Source organism: Zingiber officinale, chromosome 9A (assembly GCF_018446385.1).
Source record: "Zingiber officinale cultivar Zhangliang chromosome 9A, Zo_v1.1, whole genome shotgun sequence".
Classification (NCBI taxonomy): Eukaryota; Viridiplantae; Streptophyta; class Magnoliopsida; order Zingiberales; family Zingiberaceae; genus Zingiber; species Zingiber officinale.
Genome location: NC_056002.1, coordinates 111192693 through 111211073, shown reverse-complemented (window position 1 = coordinate 111211073; position 18381 = coordinate 111192693). Strand labels below are relative to the sequence as shown.

At 32.6% G+C, this 18381-nt stretch overlaps 1 pseudogene; it reads left to right on the top strand.

The window, feature by feature from the left end:
• LOC122019470 overlaps positions 1-17368 on the top strand; it is a 53814-nt pseudogene extending 36446 nt beyond the window's left edge.
• Positions 17369-18381: the final 1013 nt, after the last annotated feature.

Genomic DNA, 18381 nt, shown 5'->3' with positions numbered 1-18381 from the left:
CCATACACTAATTGAGCTTACACACAAGATGCTCTTTACCCTTTGCAATGAACTCTTCTGATTACTCTATATGGATACTTTCTTCAAGACTTCCATTAAGGAATACTGTCTTGACATCCACTTGCCAAATATATAAAAGAATCCAGATAAACTTAAGCATGACTACCAGTAAAAAAGTTTCCTTTTTCATTAAGCCTTGCTTTGAAAGTTTCCACCTTCCTGTCTATCCATCTTTTCCTATTGTAGACCTATTTTTACCCAATAGCTTTTACACCATCTGGTGGTTCTACAAGCTTCCAGATTTTATTAGAATACATATATTCTAATTCTGTATTCATTGCTCTTTGCTAAGATGTTGCATCTTTATCTTGGAGTGTTTCATCATATGTCCGGGATCAGGCTCATGTTCATTTTGGATCAAGTCCAAAAGACTCTCTCAAAACATGACTCTTTTAGGTTGTTTGACAACCCTCCCACTACAATTAGGCACTGTCTATAATTGTGTATCAATTGTGATACGTGTTACAGTTTCTTGTGATATTTCATCTTGTACAGTTGGTACTAGATTAGACGTGTCCTTTATTAAGAACAAATTTACTTATGGGCTTGTGGTTCATTATATAGTCCTCTTCTAAAAATCAGTTATTGATGCTAACAATGACCTTCTGATTTTTAAGACTATAAACCTACTTTCGTTTCTCTAGGATAACCCACAAACAAGTGAATTCCTGTCCAACTTTATCAGTGTCTCTCATGTGTTAGACCACCCAAATCCGAATATGCTTCAGACTAGACTTACGCCCAATCTGCAATTCTATGGGAGTAGAGAGTTCTGACTTAGAAGATACTATGTTCACTTCCGTTTCCAGTATATATCCTTAAAACAAATTTGGTAATAACTCATCATCGATCTACTTATTCCATAAGAGCCTTATATCTTCTTTCTACTACACCATTCTGTTGGGGTGTACCAAGTGCAATTAGTTGGGATTGAATCCCTACTTTTGATAAGTAACTCCTAAATTGTCCCAAGAGGTACTTGCCACTACGATCTTACCATAGTGATTTGATACTTTTACTTTAACGTTTCTCCGCATCAGCCTTGTACTCTTTGAACTAATCAAAGCACTTAGTCTTGCGGCACATTAAGTAAATGTATTTGTATCTTGAATAGTTGTCTATAAAATAGACGAAATATTCGATACTACCTCTTGTCTGGATAGTCATAGGATCACACAAATCAGAATAAACCAATTCCAACATATCTTTGGCTCTATACCCCTTAGACTTAAAAGCTTCTTGGTTATTTTTCCTTCCAAGTAAGACTCGCAGGTTGGAAAGATTTCCACTACTATGAACCCAAAAGTTCATTAGCTACCAATGAATCCTACTCAAGTTAATATAACCTAGCCTTAGATGCCAAAGATATAAATGGTTCATTTCCGAAGGTTGTTTTCTCTTATAGTTAAAAGATGTGTTACTAATTTCCATTTGTTGCATTGTGGGAGTTATTGGATTTATAAATTGCCAATCATCATACCAGAATAGATAACTTCCCTATTTTTCTTGACAACAACTTTGTTATCAAAATAGACACAATATCTATTATTTAATAGTTTAGAAACTGAAAACTAGTTCTTTCTAAACTTAGTACGTAAAGACAATTTCTAAAATCCATATTTTATTCCTATCAGAGGATAAGCATCTCTCACTGCAATAGCTACCACTTTTTACAGTAGTGCCCATGTAGACAGTGTTTTTATTTTCATTTAGTTGTCAGGTTTCCTGGAGCCCTGCAATGAATTGCGGACATGATTAATGGCATCTGTATCTACACTCCACGTTCTGGTAGATAACGCCACTAAACATGTTTCAACTAATGAATTAAATACACCTATATTGTTCTTAGTTCTAAGAAGACAGACTACCTTAATGTCCAAGTCCTATTTTCAATCATTACAATTGGGACTACTAAGTCTTTTCTATAGTATAACAACTAGGGAATTGACAAACATTTTAAATCCTAAGAATCACAAAAATATTTGGTCAAGATCAATTCCTTAAAATCCCCATGAATTTTGTATGCCACGATAGTGTGGACGTATACAAAATCAAAGAAGAGATTTTATCCATTAATTTTATTATCTCGTCAACTTTAATTTATGACGAATAAAATTAATAGTTGATCTTTCTTTGATCAAATATTTGGTCAAAACTTTTGAATTTAAAATAACATTGATTCCTCAAACAATATTATTTAAATTCACCAACATCTCAGACACCGTGAATTTTGCATGCCATGATAGTGTGGACGTATACAAAATTAAACATTTGTAAGAGGAGGGGTTTACCCATTAATTATCTTGTCAATAAATCTTTATGACAAATAAAATTACCTCAAACACCGTGAATTTTGTATGCCACGATAATGTGGACGTATACAAAATCAAACATTTGTAAGAGGGGTTTTTAATTTTATTAACTTGTCAACCTATTTATTTTGACAAATTAATAGTTGGTTTTCTACGGTCACACAAATAATAGCAGTGACTCCGATGGGGAGGATATTATTAGATGTGCCTAAGTGTATACCATTACTTGACACTAAGTCCATTAATAAGATTGTGCCCCTTCCGATGGGGAAGATCACACGCTCTTAATTAACTTCCTATAGTCATCCAAAATGGAAGTTTAATCTAGTGATCGGCAAACAAGCTCATCCGATATGGAGGAAGGCACTCAGAGCCAACGCGCAAGCTTGTTGCATCACTTATAAACCAGTAATGGAGACCGTGGAATTTATTTAAAAATAAATCTCTCTCCCACTTAGTTATTTAAAGTGAGGAATTTTGACTATGCTAGCCTACTTAACATGCATACTAACAAGCACACACAGCACAGCATAAAAAGCAATAAATAGAAAAACTAATTTTCAATTATTATGGCTTTTATCTATTGTTGTCCTCCGTGTGTCGCCAACCCTAGCTGCTGCCATCTTTGGCCATCGCCACCGGGTCTAGTTGTCGCATTCATCTTGCACCTTGTTCCGCTGCGCCTCTGATCCTCAAAAGGTTTCACGCCTTGCAAGATTCGATCCGCGACATAAATAGAATTTTACATTTTTCGATCCTATATTCCTCGAAGGAATATACATGTAAACTAGATCGAACATAAAATAAAATTTACATCCATCGATCATATATTCCATAAAAGGAATGTACATGTAACTAGATCAAAAAATAAAATCCTAATAAAACTAAATACAACTCCTGCTGTATTTTATAATATAATCATGCACACACAATAAAATGCCCTTGACATGTCCAAGGGTCCAATCACACACACAATATCTATAAGCCATAATAGTTGGATCCTGCATCCATAAAATTAGCACATCCTACTATTATCCTGCTTAAATTATGTATGACATGTGCATAATTAAACTAATACCAAATACACAGAGGCAAAACCCTAGCTCTGATACCAATTGTTGGTTGCTACTCGGAAAACCTAATGGTTCCACTGTACAAAAATTTTGTACAAAGGTCTGAACCTTTTCCTAGCTACCATATGTTCTTTTAAATTAAACTTGAATCGCCTGCGGAACTTAACACGTTTGATCCAAAGTTTAATCTATTTGTTCTTTTAGGTTTAGACTTGGATCTCCTGCGGAACTTAACACGTTTGATCCAAATCACCTAGGTTATTAATTCCATTAAATATTAATTTTCAAAATTGGCTTCCAGGACTGCATGGCGAGGCACATGACCTTCTTGGATATGGGAACAACCACCACCGCCTAGACAAAGCCTTTTAAGGAAAACTAATATTTAATTTCCTTAAATAACTTTAGGTTAACCGAAAAGAACAATCAAATCACAAGGAAAAGAAAAACAAAAGAACACGACATTGAAAACTAATTCGAAATACTAGAATCGCATGCCTCTTGTATTTGGTATTTTTACAAAGAAATAAAACTAGTATGATGCGGAAATTAAATACTAGTATACCTTTTCTTTTGCATACAAAAATCTCTAGGTCTTCTACCGTATTCCTCTTTTAATCCCGAACGTTGTATGGGCAACGATCTTCCGAGACGAGAACCACCAAGGCACCTTCTTCTTCCTTCCTTCAAGTTTCGGCCAAGCATACCTTCTAAAGGATGAAGAACTTTTTCACCAACCAAGCTCCAAGGGATACAAGCTTTCTCTCCTTCTTCCTCAAGCTAGATCCGGCCACCTCCTCCAAGCTCCAAGAGATAAAGGATTTCGGCCACACAAGAGGAAGAGAGAAAAGGAGAAGGGCCGGCCACACCAAGGAAGAAAAGAGGGAGAAAATAGAATAGAGTTGTTCATCTTGAAGGCACATCTACCCCCTCTTTTATAATCCTTGGTCTTGGCAAATAAGGAAATTTAAATAAAAACTTCCTTAATTCTTTTGCCATGAAAAAGAAAATTTATTTAATTAAAAATAATTTCCTCTTCTCCAATTTATTTGGCCGGCCACTATTCTCCCCAAAACAAGGAGAGTTTTAATTAAAACAAGAATTAAAACTTCATAATTTGTTTCCAGAAATTTATAAAAATTTCTCCAATAATTTTTATCCCTTCATGATTGGTTAATAAAAAGGAAATTTTATAAATTAAAACCTTTCTTTTAAACATGTGGATAAAAAAGAAAGTTATCTCTAAAAATTAAAATCTCTTTCAATCTACAAATAAGGAAAGATATCAAATCTTTTCTTAATCTTTTGTAGAAACTTATAAAAGAGAATATTTAATTTTTAAACTCTCTTTTAAATCATGAACATGTTTAAAAAGGAAAGTTTTCTTAAAATTTAAAATTCACCTTTTAATCAACAAATAAGGAAAGATTTCAAATTTTTAAACTCTCTTTTAAACATGTGGATGATTTACAAATAAGGAAAGTTTTTACTAAAAATTAAAACCATCCTTTTAATCTACAAATAAGGAAAGAGATTAATCTCTTCTCTTAATCTTTTGTAGAAAGCTATAAAAGGAAATTTTTAATTTTTTAAACTATCTTTTAAATCATGATATCCACATAAGAAATAATTTTAATAAAAATCTCATTTAATATTCTAGTGGCCGGCCACCTAAGCTTGGGACCCAAGCTTTGGCCGGCCACCAACTTGGCTCATCCACTTGGTCTTGGCCGGCCCTAGCTTGGGTTCCAAGCTAGCTTGCCCGGCCCCATTGGATGGGTAAGAAGGTGGGTATGTGGTGGGTATAAATCTCTATATACAAGAGGCTACGATAGGGACCGAGAGGAGGAATTAGTTTTGGTCTCCCGATAAAATTAAGCATCCCGTGTTCGCCCCGAACACACAACTTAATTTTATCAATAATAATTCATTCCACTAGAGAACTATTATTGAACTACCACACCAATCCCAAATTATATTTTGGGCTCCTTCTTATTATGAGCGTGTTAGTCTCCCTGTGCTTAAGATGTCGAATGTCCACTAATTAAGTGAGTTACTGACAACTCATTTAATTAATATCTTAGTCCAAAAGTAGTACCACTCAACCTTATCGTCATGTCGGACTAAGTCCACCTGCAGGGTTTAACATGACAATCCTTATGAGCTCCTCTTGGGGACATTCTCAACCTAGATTACTAGGACACAGTTTCCTTCTATAATCAACAACACACACTATAAGTGATATCATTTCCCAATTTATCGGGCTTATTGATTTATCAAACTAAATCTCACCCATTGATAAATTAAAGAAATAAATATCAAATATATGTGTTTATTATTATATTAGGATTAAGAGCACACACTTCCATAATAACTGAGGTCTTTGTTCCTTTATAAAGCCAGTATAAAAGAAACGACCTTTAATAGTCCTACTCAATACACTCTAAGTGTACTAGTGTAATTATATAGTTAAGATAAACTAATACATAATTACACTACGACCTTCTAATGGTTTGTTCCTTTCCATTTTGGTCGTGAGCTACTGTTTATAATTTATAAGGTACTGATAACATGATCCTCTGTATGTGGCACCACACACCATGTTATCTACAATATAAATTAATTGAACAATTACATTTATCATAAATGTAGACATTTGACCAATGTGATTCTTATTTCTAGATAAATGTTTATACCAAAAGCTAGACTTTTAGTATACATCCTAACACTTTAGAGCAATCAAGAATTTAAAATATATGAATTATCAACTATTAGAAACTTCTCCTCTAAATCATTGTACTATTCTGAAAAATTTTCATATTATTCAATCTGTATATCATCAATTAAAAATTCTTATATATTTGTATTGCATTGTAAGTCCTTTTCAATTCAAATATAATGCTCTTCATCTTCCCTCCAAATAGGCTCAAACTGAAATAGAATAGGTAAATGTATTAAAGCGTCAGGATGTGGCCTCCATCAGCGAGAACAAAAGACAATCTTTCTAATCCTGACCTCCATCAGCGAGAACAAAAGACAATCTTAGCATGGAGTTGTTTACCTCTACATGTGAGTTAAACCTCCACCAAACATCACACAGGCAAAACACACATGTATGCACACCCAAGTCCATGCACATCACATGGACTTCACACACACCAATCACAAAAACTTACATTCTCCATGCCCATGCACATCACATAGACTCCATAACATATACAATCTCTACACCATTCCCATAACCATGCAATTCCATGTCCATGCACTAAACCGAAACCAAAAAACCATGAAATGAAATCAACGCCTTGGTCACCTGCAGCAAAATCCGGACTTAGGTAAAACTCCGAACGCTGCACACTACAACCCCTACGTTCTGTACATATCCACAAAATGGTACACATGAATTTGAATCTTATGCATCATCCGTAGGCTCAAATTAATCAACAAGTATTATACAAAAATTCAGAATCTCATCTTATAAAATATTTACTTCTTTATTTAGATCAAATATTAAATTGTTGCTTGTATTTCTATTTGTATTCTGTACACCACTATACTCAGAAAACGATGGAATATTTGTTCAGGATAATTCTCTTATAATAACTCCACGTCCATGAGAATTTGTATCAAGCGTATTCCATATCTCAGAGAAATTTTTTTTCAGTAATATGATCGTCCTTGATAAATAAAGTACAAACTAATTTAGCAAACTTACAACTACATAATCAAGTATTGTTGTACATACTAATTTAGCAAAGACCATGTAACGATAGATATGGTGTACATATTAGATTTTCATAATTTATCATTGGTTGTGACACAATCTGACTAATAGACCTAAGATTTTTGTAATTTTACATAATTTCAACGACTAGGAAGGGTTGAGTGAGAAAAAGATATATATGGTATAAAAGTAAAGTTTTAACCAAAGATCATGTTGGGTCTAATATCATCTCATATCAAGCCCGCATTGAAGCAAAAACTTCTTGTAACGTTGGATCACCACTGAGAGCTCTAAATAAGCAATGGATAGCACAATTTAACTCCTTGCAACACAAGAAACTCACAATACGTTAAATGGGTGTAATCAAACAAGTTTAGGTTCATCAGTGAGTTTTGAATAAAATCCACTGATAGACCTAGGTAATTGGATGTATGCAAACTCTCAATCACCATGGAGGGTTGAGTAAGAAGAAGGTAGATATGATATTAAATCAAATTTTGATCAAGGAAGAAAGTGAGACTGATATGATCGCATATTAGGCCTAACGTACTAATACCTACCATATCAAACTAAAATACATGAACAAGGTCTAGTTGAAATTTAACATTACAGTGGAGCATCTTACAAACCGATTAAATAATGGAGTACATCATATTACAGGTGTTGTTCAATATTTATTCCCCACACATTCAATGACACTATAAACACGATTTTTGTCATTAGCCTTTGCTACAAAATTGTAATTTTTTTTACACGATAATCCTATTTTACAGTAGTAAATTTATATATACATCGTTAAAGATTTATCTATCTTCTTCTACTAATTTCACTTTTGTTAGAAATTTGTTCTTCAACGCCGAGGTTCTTAATCATTATTGTCCTTTGAACTCATTTCTTGAAACTTTTAGGATAATATCTCTAAACCCTAAATAGTCTTTTGCAATCTCGCCGAACAGGATTATGACAAGCAGATGATGCACATGATCATTTCGTGTTTATAAGACCAAGAAGAGAGATGGAGGGAGAGTGGGGGGCACATGCATCTAAACCATAAAATGATTTTTCAATTAAAAAATGACTTAGATGCTTGGAAAATGATTAATGAATAGAGGAGGTTGGCAGGAGGGGTAAAAAGGAGAATTTTATTTTTTTGTGCATCCTTTGGTATAAACAGAACTATGATATATCTTTTGGTAAATATCATATTCAACATACTCCTTTTGATAAAAAGCCGAAATTTTTACCAACAAAATTAAAGGACATGTTTAAACAAAAAATGTAAAGTTACAGCATAATCTCAATATCATATTGCTAATTTTAAGCTTTTGTATTGGTTAAAAATATTAAACAAAAGATCAATAAGTTTGGGAAGAACCCTAATAATTGAATATGCAAAACTAATCTCAAACTAAAAAAATAGAAAAAAAAAACAACAAAGAAAATTAGATTTAGTTAAATCAAGTTTCACCGAAATGAACCTCTAATATTTGAATGAACACCCATATTAAGGATGAAAAATTATAGCAATTTTACTTCAAATTTGTAAATGACTTAGCAAGACAAGTCAATTAAAAGAACAAATGTTAATGTTATTTTTAATTGGCCTGAAAGGAGAGGGGAGAAGAAGTCAGGAGCGGAGAGAGAAATAATATACATTATCCTTTTTTTAAATTTTTTTTATTTAGTATTAGATATTTAATTTTTTGAATCAACTAATTTAAAAGATGATTATTTTTATCTCACGAAGTGATAAATTTTAAAGATCTCGCAATCAAACAGTCTAATATTGTAAAAATATCATATAATATGTCATTTTTATAATCAAATCATATATTTGAGAGATTATATCAATGTTTTATTATTGCACCATATTGATGGATAAAATCGTCCTTGTCAATGCAAAAGGGAGAATAGCGAGGGTAAATCGATAAATTTATTCTCAAATGTTGGCTTAGTCAAACCCTTGCTTAACACCTGTTTCTATATAAGTCAACAGTCTCACCTGCACCATGTAAGCCTAGTAAGTATTCACAATCGTAAACCTCTTATAGATTTATGCTCAATTATATCACTGTGATATCAAAAGTTAAAAAATCTTACTCTTTTTAAAAACCTCTTTCCACTATTATTAACCTCTCCAACAACTTTTTTTTTATAATTTCACTGTCAATTTACTTATTTTTATTTATATTTTTTCATTTATCTTTATTTATAATTTTATCTACTATATATAATATTAATTAATATTTTAATTTAATATTTATAATTATATTAGTATTTAAAATTTTAAACATTTATTTATGTAAAAATAATAATTCTATAAAAATAAACAAATGTTTAACAAAAAATATAAATAAATAAATAAATAAATAGGACAGCGTGTCCTTGCTACATGTCTCCTCACGCTCGTGTCAAGAGGGAGAGCAAAAACCCTCTTTACAATTTTTTTTAAAAAACAAAAGTATAAACCGGTCCCAAAATTTTTGGACCGATTTATAGAAAAAACTATAAACCCTACCCATATATAGTAGGGGTCAGATTTATAATATTGAATTTATAGCATCAACCTCATATTATAAACCCCTATTATAGCATTGTGAGTTTGCTTACATCCACTCCGATAACTTGGCGCGGGCCCTATTTATGCCCATGGACAATGACCCATGTCTGCCTAATACCTATATTAGTCGTCGAAGTAAAAATTTGATTAAATTAAATAAATCAATAGAATCAATGAAATTTAAAAATTCAATTCAATTATTTTTATATTTTATTTTTTAAAAAAAATATTTTATTAAGTTTTGATTTTAAAAATTCTTATTCAGTTAAACTGAATAAATCGAAATAAAAAAATTGATTTCGATTAAATCTTCCATGATTCCATCATTATTAAAAAAAAATCAATTAATTCAATTTTTGACTAAATTAATCGATATTTTATGAGTTTGATTTATTCAATTAGTTTCGATTAATTGAATTCGATTTGCGATTCAATTTGAATAGAATACTCAACCCTAACTAAAAAACTAAGGTTTGTAATTTTTTAATTTTTAATTTTTGAGAAAATGGAAAATATTATTTAGTTGATAATTTTCATATTTATTTTTAGAAAATGAGATCTCATTTTATGGATAAATAGAGTAGGTCTAAAAGTAATTTTCTAGGAAACGAAAAAACATATATTTTTCAAAAAAAAAAAAAAAAAAAATCAAATGCTCTCAAACTTTTCATTTTATTCGACAAAAACAATGTTATAATTTTGGGCTGACACAATTTTAAGTTAAAATTGATACACAAATGTTTCTTATCCTCCTCACAAAATTGTGTAGATACACAACGGAAAGCTCATCAATCTCAATATTCTCTTCTACAATCTTCTCCTCTCCATGTCTATATAAATAGAATTTAAGATATCTTCACACCACCATCACAATCTCATTCCACATGAATTTTAATCCTTGTTTGGGATGGAGTGAGTTAAGGAGAAGAAGGGGAGAAAAGGATAACCTTTAACATTGCATCTCATGAATCAAAACAATTTCTGACACCCATATTTGAAATGTAAGGAAGGTGAGTTCAAATTAGCAATATATATCCAAATTAATTCTATAATTAACAGTAGCTTTAGATTTAATCGGAAGCTTATTAAGATCTTTTGATGCTAGATAGAATATTTTAAGAATATACATAAAGGCGAGCCCAAAGTAAATTTTGGGATAAGTAATCTTTTAATCAAATCTAAATAGTATAAAATAAATAAATGAAAGGTCTTCTTGATGGTAACATGTCTAGCGACACTTTAGGATGAAATTATAAACATAACCCATTTTCTCAATTTTGAGATAAGTAACTGAATTCAATAGACAACTTGTGAAAAATGCTCAGCTACAAAATTTAAGAAATCATACATTTTTTTCCTTAAGCCTGTTTGATATAAAACACCAAAATCTCGGCAATCAGTGTCAGAATAAATCAAAGTAGTTAGAGCAAGACCAATATTATAAATAATTATATATGATATAAATAGCTAATAACATCCCAGCCCACATTATGGAGAATATATTTTATAAAACATTCTCTAGTATCCAATCAAATTTTTTTAAAAAAATCCATAATCAGAATAATAGTGTAAATAATTTAAATATAAATTACAATACTTTCCTTGACATGTGCACTGCAAAATAGAACACACTTAAAACAAAAAGAAGGTATATTAGTTAACATTATCAAAAATCATGTTAGCATTACAACTTCCAAGGATAGAAAAGAAGTAGAAAAACAGAAAATATATATTAATATTATACCTAAAATTTGGTATATTAAAATTTCGATATATCAAATTTTTGATATGATATAAATTTGATATACTTATTAAGAATTTTGATATACTAAAATTTTGATACAATATGTATATTACAATACTTTCTATACCAAAATTATAAAAGGAACAAATATATAGTTTTCCAATTATCCACTAATTAAAAAATAAATCATCTTCACTAATAAAGCAAGAAAAATAATTAAACGAATAAAAAACATGAAAAAAAAAACTAATAAAAATTATAATTATCCAATTACCTACTAATTTGGTTGGTATTTTAGTATATATTTTATCAAAAAATATTAAATCTAAATACCAATATCGAAATATTCAGTACAATATAATACCATATCGATATATATCTAAATTCACAATTTTTGTTCTAGTATCACTGAACTAAGATTCACGAACTTGCATATGATAATGGATCAACCTATAAACATGATTAACAAATCAATACCTCTTAAGAACAAATAAATATAGAAAAAAAATCAAATAGATTAAGAAAATTCAGAATTAACTTTTTATTGGAAGGATCTTTGAACTAAGATTCACAAACATTTCCGAACTTGCATATGATAATGGATCAACATATAAACATGATTAACAAATCAATACCTATTAAGAACAAATAAATATAGAAAAAAAATCAAATAGATTAACAAAAATTCAGAATTAACTTTTTATTGGAAGATTTATATTAGATGAGAAAAATTGTTGTCGAAGATTTTGGAAGGATCTGATGAGCAATTTATTTATCTATAGAAATAAAAAAAATAAATGAAAAACAGTTACAATGATAATTAACAATCTTTGTTCTAGTATCACTGAACTAAGATTCAAAAATATTCCCGAACTTGCATATGATAATGGATCAACCTATAAACATGATTAACAAATTAATACCTCTTAAGAACAAATAAATTTAGAAAAAAAGTCAAATAGATTAACAAAAAGTCAGAATTAACTTTTTATTAGAAGATTTCTATTAGATGAGAAAAATTATTGTCGGAGATTTTGGAAGGATCTCATAAGGATGAGCAATTTATTTATCTATAGAAATAAAAAAAAATAAATGAAAAACAGTTATAATGATAATTAACAATCTTTGTTCTAGTATCACTGAACTAAGATTCACAAACATCCCCGAACTTGCATATGATAATGGATCAACCTATAAACATGATTAAAAAATCAATACCTCTTAAGAACAAATAAATATAGAAAAAAATCAAATAGATTAACAAAAATTCAAAATTAACTTTTTATTGAAAGATTTCTATTAGATGAGAAAAATTGTTGTCGGTGATTTTTGGAAGGATCTCATAAGGATGAGCAATTTATTTATCTATAGAAATAAAAAAAAATGAAAAATAGTTACAATGATAATTAACAATCTTTGTTCTAGTATCACTTAACTAAGATTCACAAACATTCCCGAATTGCATATGATAATGGATCAACCTATAAACATGATTAACAAATCAATACCTCTTAAGAACAAATAAATATAGAAAAAAAATCAAATAGATTAAAAAAATTTCAGAATTAACTTTTTATTGGAAGGATCTCTGAACTAAGATTCACAAACATTCCCGAACTTGCATATGATAATCGATCAACCTATAAACATGATTAGCAAATCAATACCTCTTAAGAACAAATAAATATAGAAAAAAAATCAAATAGATTAATAAAAATTCAGAATTAACTTTTTATTGGAAGATTTCTATTAGATGAGAAAAATTGTTGTTGGTGATTTTTGGAAGGATCTCATAATGATGAGTAATTTATTTATCTATAGAAATAAAAAAAAATAAATGAAAAACAGTTACAATGATAATTAAACACTTAGTTCACTGTCAAATAAAATATAAGAAAATATTTCAAACAACACTGAACATTTCATAGCAATTTTAGTAAGAAAATTTTGAAAGAATAAAAGAATAATAAAACTTTTGGAATTGAAAAAAATGAAAATGAAAGAGAGGTCACAAAAAAATATAAATAAATAAAATAATATAAACACATGCACCAAATAATGTGAAAGGAAAGAAATAATTTAGGCATTTCATTGCCTAACATATAATTATTTTCAAAACATAACATACTGTAACTAAATATTAAAGGTAGACATCTTATCTAGTTTAAATGTTCCATTTCCAATAAGATAACGAAATAAAAAATAAAGTAAAAAAAAAAAAGAGAGATGTTATGAATTTAAAACATTTTTTAAAAAATGACGTTATCTACGTATTTGATATAGTATATTAAATTTTACATATGAAATCACTATCATATGGAAAAATTTTAGTATAAAAAATTCGATATAAAAAAGATATATATTAATGTTCCAAAACTTTAGTATATTAGATTTTCGGAATGATATAAATTTTATACCGATTAAATAAAAAAATTATTATTAATATCAATATATTCGGTGTATATGTTAGTGTACAGTATATTAAATCATTCCTAATTGAGATTAAACTAAATCACAACTAAATTAAATTTCAAATTATACATGAATTATGCTATGAATTTACCTATTTCATAAAACCAACTGATGAACCAGCCTAGTTGGTATTATCATCCATTTGCTTGAAAGGTTCATGACAAGTAAAACTAGTATACATATCCAACAAAAAAAAATATGAAAGGTCTAAATGTTATTTATGTTGTTAGGTTAATGTCCACACGATATTCATATTATCTAACTAATATACATATATAATTGGCAAGGAAAAAAATTAAAACCTCCCGTGCTTCTTAATTGAAAAATGTATATCAAAAGAAAGCAATATTAGAGTCATTATAGGACGAGAGTTTTTCAAGTGGGAAGCGAAAATTTTTCAGCAAAAATCGTTGACGCTTCTTGGCCGCCATCGGGCAAACAAGGCAAGGATTTAAATCGTTAGAGTTTAAGACGTCATAAAGAATGATTTGTTATTATAAATTTCAAATTTTTGTGTTTAAATAGGTAGAGATAAACTTTTTCACTAAACTCCACTTCTGTTATATGAAGTGAGAACTTAGTACTAGGGATGTGAATTAAATTGAATTCAACTGTCCAAATTAAAATTGAGAGTTTCATAATTTCATGATTCTCCTTCCCTTTCAATTCCCGATTTAATCAAAAATTTAATCATTTTAATTTTCAATCAAATTAATTAATATTTTATTGATTCAATTTATTTATTTATCTTATACTAAAATTTGATCGGTTGGATTAATCATTTAATTTCAATTTAAATGGTTCGATTATCAAAGGATTCCTTTTAAAGATACTATTGATTTGATATATATCCCCTTATATTGTGACAGAAAATGAATGCACTCATCTTTAATTTCTCAGCGTTCCCGCTAATCCGTCCCAAGACCAATACGGAGGAAGTAAATCACAGGCGGCTACTAGCCTTTGGAATAGTGATTAGCACATAAGAGGGGTATTTACCTCAACTTTGCCGACATTCGAATCTCAGACTTCATTGTGACAACACCTCATGTGTTAACCACTAGACTCATCCGAGGGGACGATATATATCCCCTTATATTGTGACAATACCTCATGTGCTAGCCACTAAACCCTTTATATGTACATATATTAAATGACAAAATATGTCCAAAATGATAAGTGATTATGATTTCATAATGAGCAGATTAAATTGAATTAACGGATGAAACTGAATAATTAAAGTTAAAAATTTGAATATTTTCATATAAACCGCTTTTGTCACCATTTTAAAAAGCTAAATTTCAAGTTTAATTTAATTGAAAATTTAATCATTTTAATTTTTAATTCATTTAATCGCTATTTTATCGCATTTATTTAATTTTTATATGAAAATTTAGTTAAAAATATAAATTTATTCTATTTCTATTTAAACCATGTAGGCTACTCGTTCCTACCATGGCATACTCTATCCGCGTTCCAAATTCCAACTTCGCCTCCCTACAACGTGAACGCAGCCATCGCCGCCTCGCAGAGCTCTAAAGAGGCACCTGATTTGCGCTTCTCCACGCCCTTTCAGCTGCAGCAGCTCCACGCCCGCCTCATCAAGTCCGGCCTCCCCCTTTCCTCCTCCCTCCCCATCTCTCTCACCCGCGTCGCCGCGGTCTGCGCGCTCTCCTCCCCCTCCGACTTCTCCTACGCCCGCCGTGTCTTCCTCTTATACGGAGATGCCCCTTCCGAGACACTCCTTTGGAACACCCACCTCAATACCCTCTCTTCCTCCCCATGCCCCGGCGAAGCCCTCGCACTCTTCTCCCGCCTCCGCTTCGCCGGCGTCCTTCCGGACACTTTTACTTTATCCTTCGTGCTAAAAGCCTGCTCCCGCTCTCCCCTTTCTCTGCTCCTTGGCCGCGCCGTCCACGCCCTCGTCGAGAAGCTCGGCTTCCGCTCTGACATTTTTCTCCTTAACACCCTCGTCCACATGTATGCCTCCCTCGGTGACACGGCTTCCGCGAGTCTTCTCTTCAATGTCATTCCGGCGAAGGACGTGGTCACCTGGAACATCATGATTACACATTACACGAAGGAAGGCGAAATGGTGGTCGCACAACAGCTGTTCGACTCAATGCCAGAGAGGAGCGTCCGGTCATGGACGGCGATGATCGCAGGGTATGTCCAGTGGAAGAATCCCAATGAGGCTCTCCGGTTGTTCCGCGACATGGAAACCACCGGAATGCAGCCAAATGAGGTGACGGTGGTCGCCGTGCTCGCGGCCTGTGCTGACCTCGGAGAGCTGGATTTGGGGAAACGGATCCATGCGTTCGCAATGCAGTGCTCACTCCACTAGAACAATGTGCGCGTCTGCAACACGCTGATCGACATGTACATCAAGTGCGGGTGCCTGCAGCTGGCTCGGCAAGTCTTCGATGAAATGGCTGAGCGAACCGTGGTGTCATGGTCAGCGATGATTGGTGGGCATGCGATGCACGGGCAAGCCGAGGAAGCATTGGAGCTCTTTTCCAAGATGGAGGAAGCTAGCGTTGAGCCAAACGCCGTCACATTTGTGGGGCTGCTTCACGCCTGCAGCCATATAGGCCTGCTGCAGGAGGGAAGGCAGTTCTTCAGGAGCATGACCCAAGACTATGGCATTGTCCCTGAGATCGAACATTATGGCTGCATGGTTGACCTCCTCAGTCGCGCAGGGCTCCTCGAGGAAGCCAGGGAGTTCATAAACAAGATGCCAATCGAGCCCAACAGTGTTGTCTGGGGTGCACTACTGGGCGGAGCCAAAGTTCATAAGAATATCAAAATGGGAGAAGAGGCAATTCACAATTTGATGGAATTGGACCCTCGTAACGATGGCTATTATGTCGTTCTATCGAACATCTATGCCGACGCAGAGCGATGGGAGGATGTGGCTAAGATTCGACGGATGATGAAGGATCGAGGACTGAAGAAGACTCCAGGGTGGAGCACAATTTCCTTGGACGGAGTGGTGCATTCGTTCGTAGCTGGTGGGAGTGATCATCCACAAATTGAGGAGATCCACAGAAGTTTGGATAACTGTTGGAGAAGTTGAGGCATCGGGGTTATGTTCCTGATACATCAGCAGTATTGCTTGACATGGATGAGAAGAACAAGGAACGTGTGCTATATCACCATAGTGAGAAGTTAGCAGCTGCGTCTGGGCTAATGAACACTGCCAACGGCACACCCATTAGGATTATGAAGAATCTCCGAGTTTGTAGTGACTGCCACGCTGCTTTGAAATTGATATCTGAGATTACTAACCGCGAAATTGTAGTCCGAGACCGAAACAGGTTTCACTCGTTCAGACACGGGTCCTGTTCTTGTAAAGATTATTGGTAGCAGGGTATGAGATGGGTGATTGAAGACTCACTCTGCATTTGTATTTTGAGTTTAAAATTATAATTTTTTTTTAAAAATAAATAATAAAAAGTGATATTAACTATTTTACATGACAGTTTCACTGTCACAATTTTGGAAATTAAAAATCATGATCAAAATTGCTCAACTATGTCTAGGAATATTCTGAAAACCATAAAATTAAACCAAAAAAAATGAAATTATTATTATTATTATTATTATTAACAATTATAAAACTACTATTTGAATATCATACAGGGCAACTTTACTCACCACTCTAGTACTATCTGGATACAATAGTCACAAAAAGCTCAAGGAGTCCTAGCGTATCAGAAGAATAAAATATATAAATCGGGAATGAAGATAACATTTCAAAATCTTTGTTTGGGCATATGAAATCAGTACATTGCAGAATTCAACTGCCTGCTCTCAAATAGAACTGTTTCCGTAGCAAAAACATGATAACACGATGTGGAAAAGTGAATGCAGAAAAGTGGAGATCTCTCAAATTTATATGATATCAACTATTTCATCGTACTTTGCTATACGACAATTACAAAAGTTAGCTTATGGATCATCATTAGTTTGGGTTTAGCTCTTTGCATGATGACTAGGAAGAAACAGATCTGCGGTCAACCATTAGGCAAGGCCGCCTCTTGGCCCTCGAATGAAGACTTAACTGAAGCGGCAACCGGGTCTTTTCTGTCGGAACACTAACTGATACGATGTATAGTAGTAGGATCTGGTTAAGGGGACATGACAGTCAGAAGTCAAGGGACATGATAGTCATAGATTAAGGAGACATAATAGTCAGAAGTCAAAAAGATATGGCAGTCAGAAGTCAAGAGGATGTGACAGTCAGAAGATAAGGAGAAGTAACAGTCGATATATGGAGTGGGACCACCTAGGGTCAGCCGGTGTATGAAGCCAGAGAGGAGTCTACCGATCAGGAAACCAGGCCTGGGACAGGAAGCGCGGTCGGGGCAGGAAGCACGGTCAGGACCAAACCCAATCTGGTTTTACCGATCAGGGGTTGTCAAGCTGGCCTACGT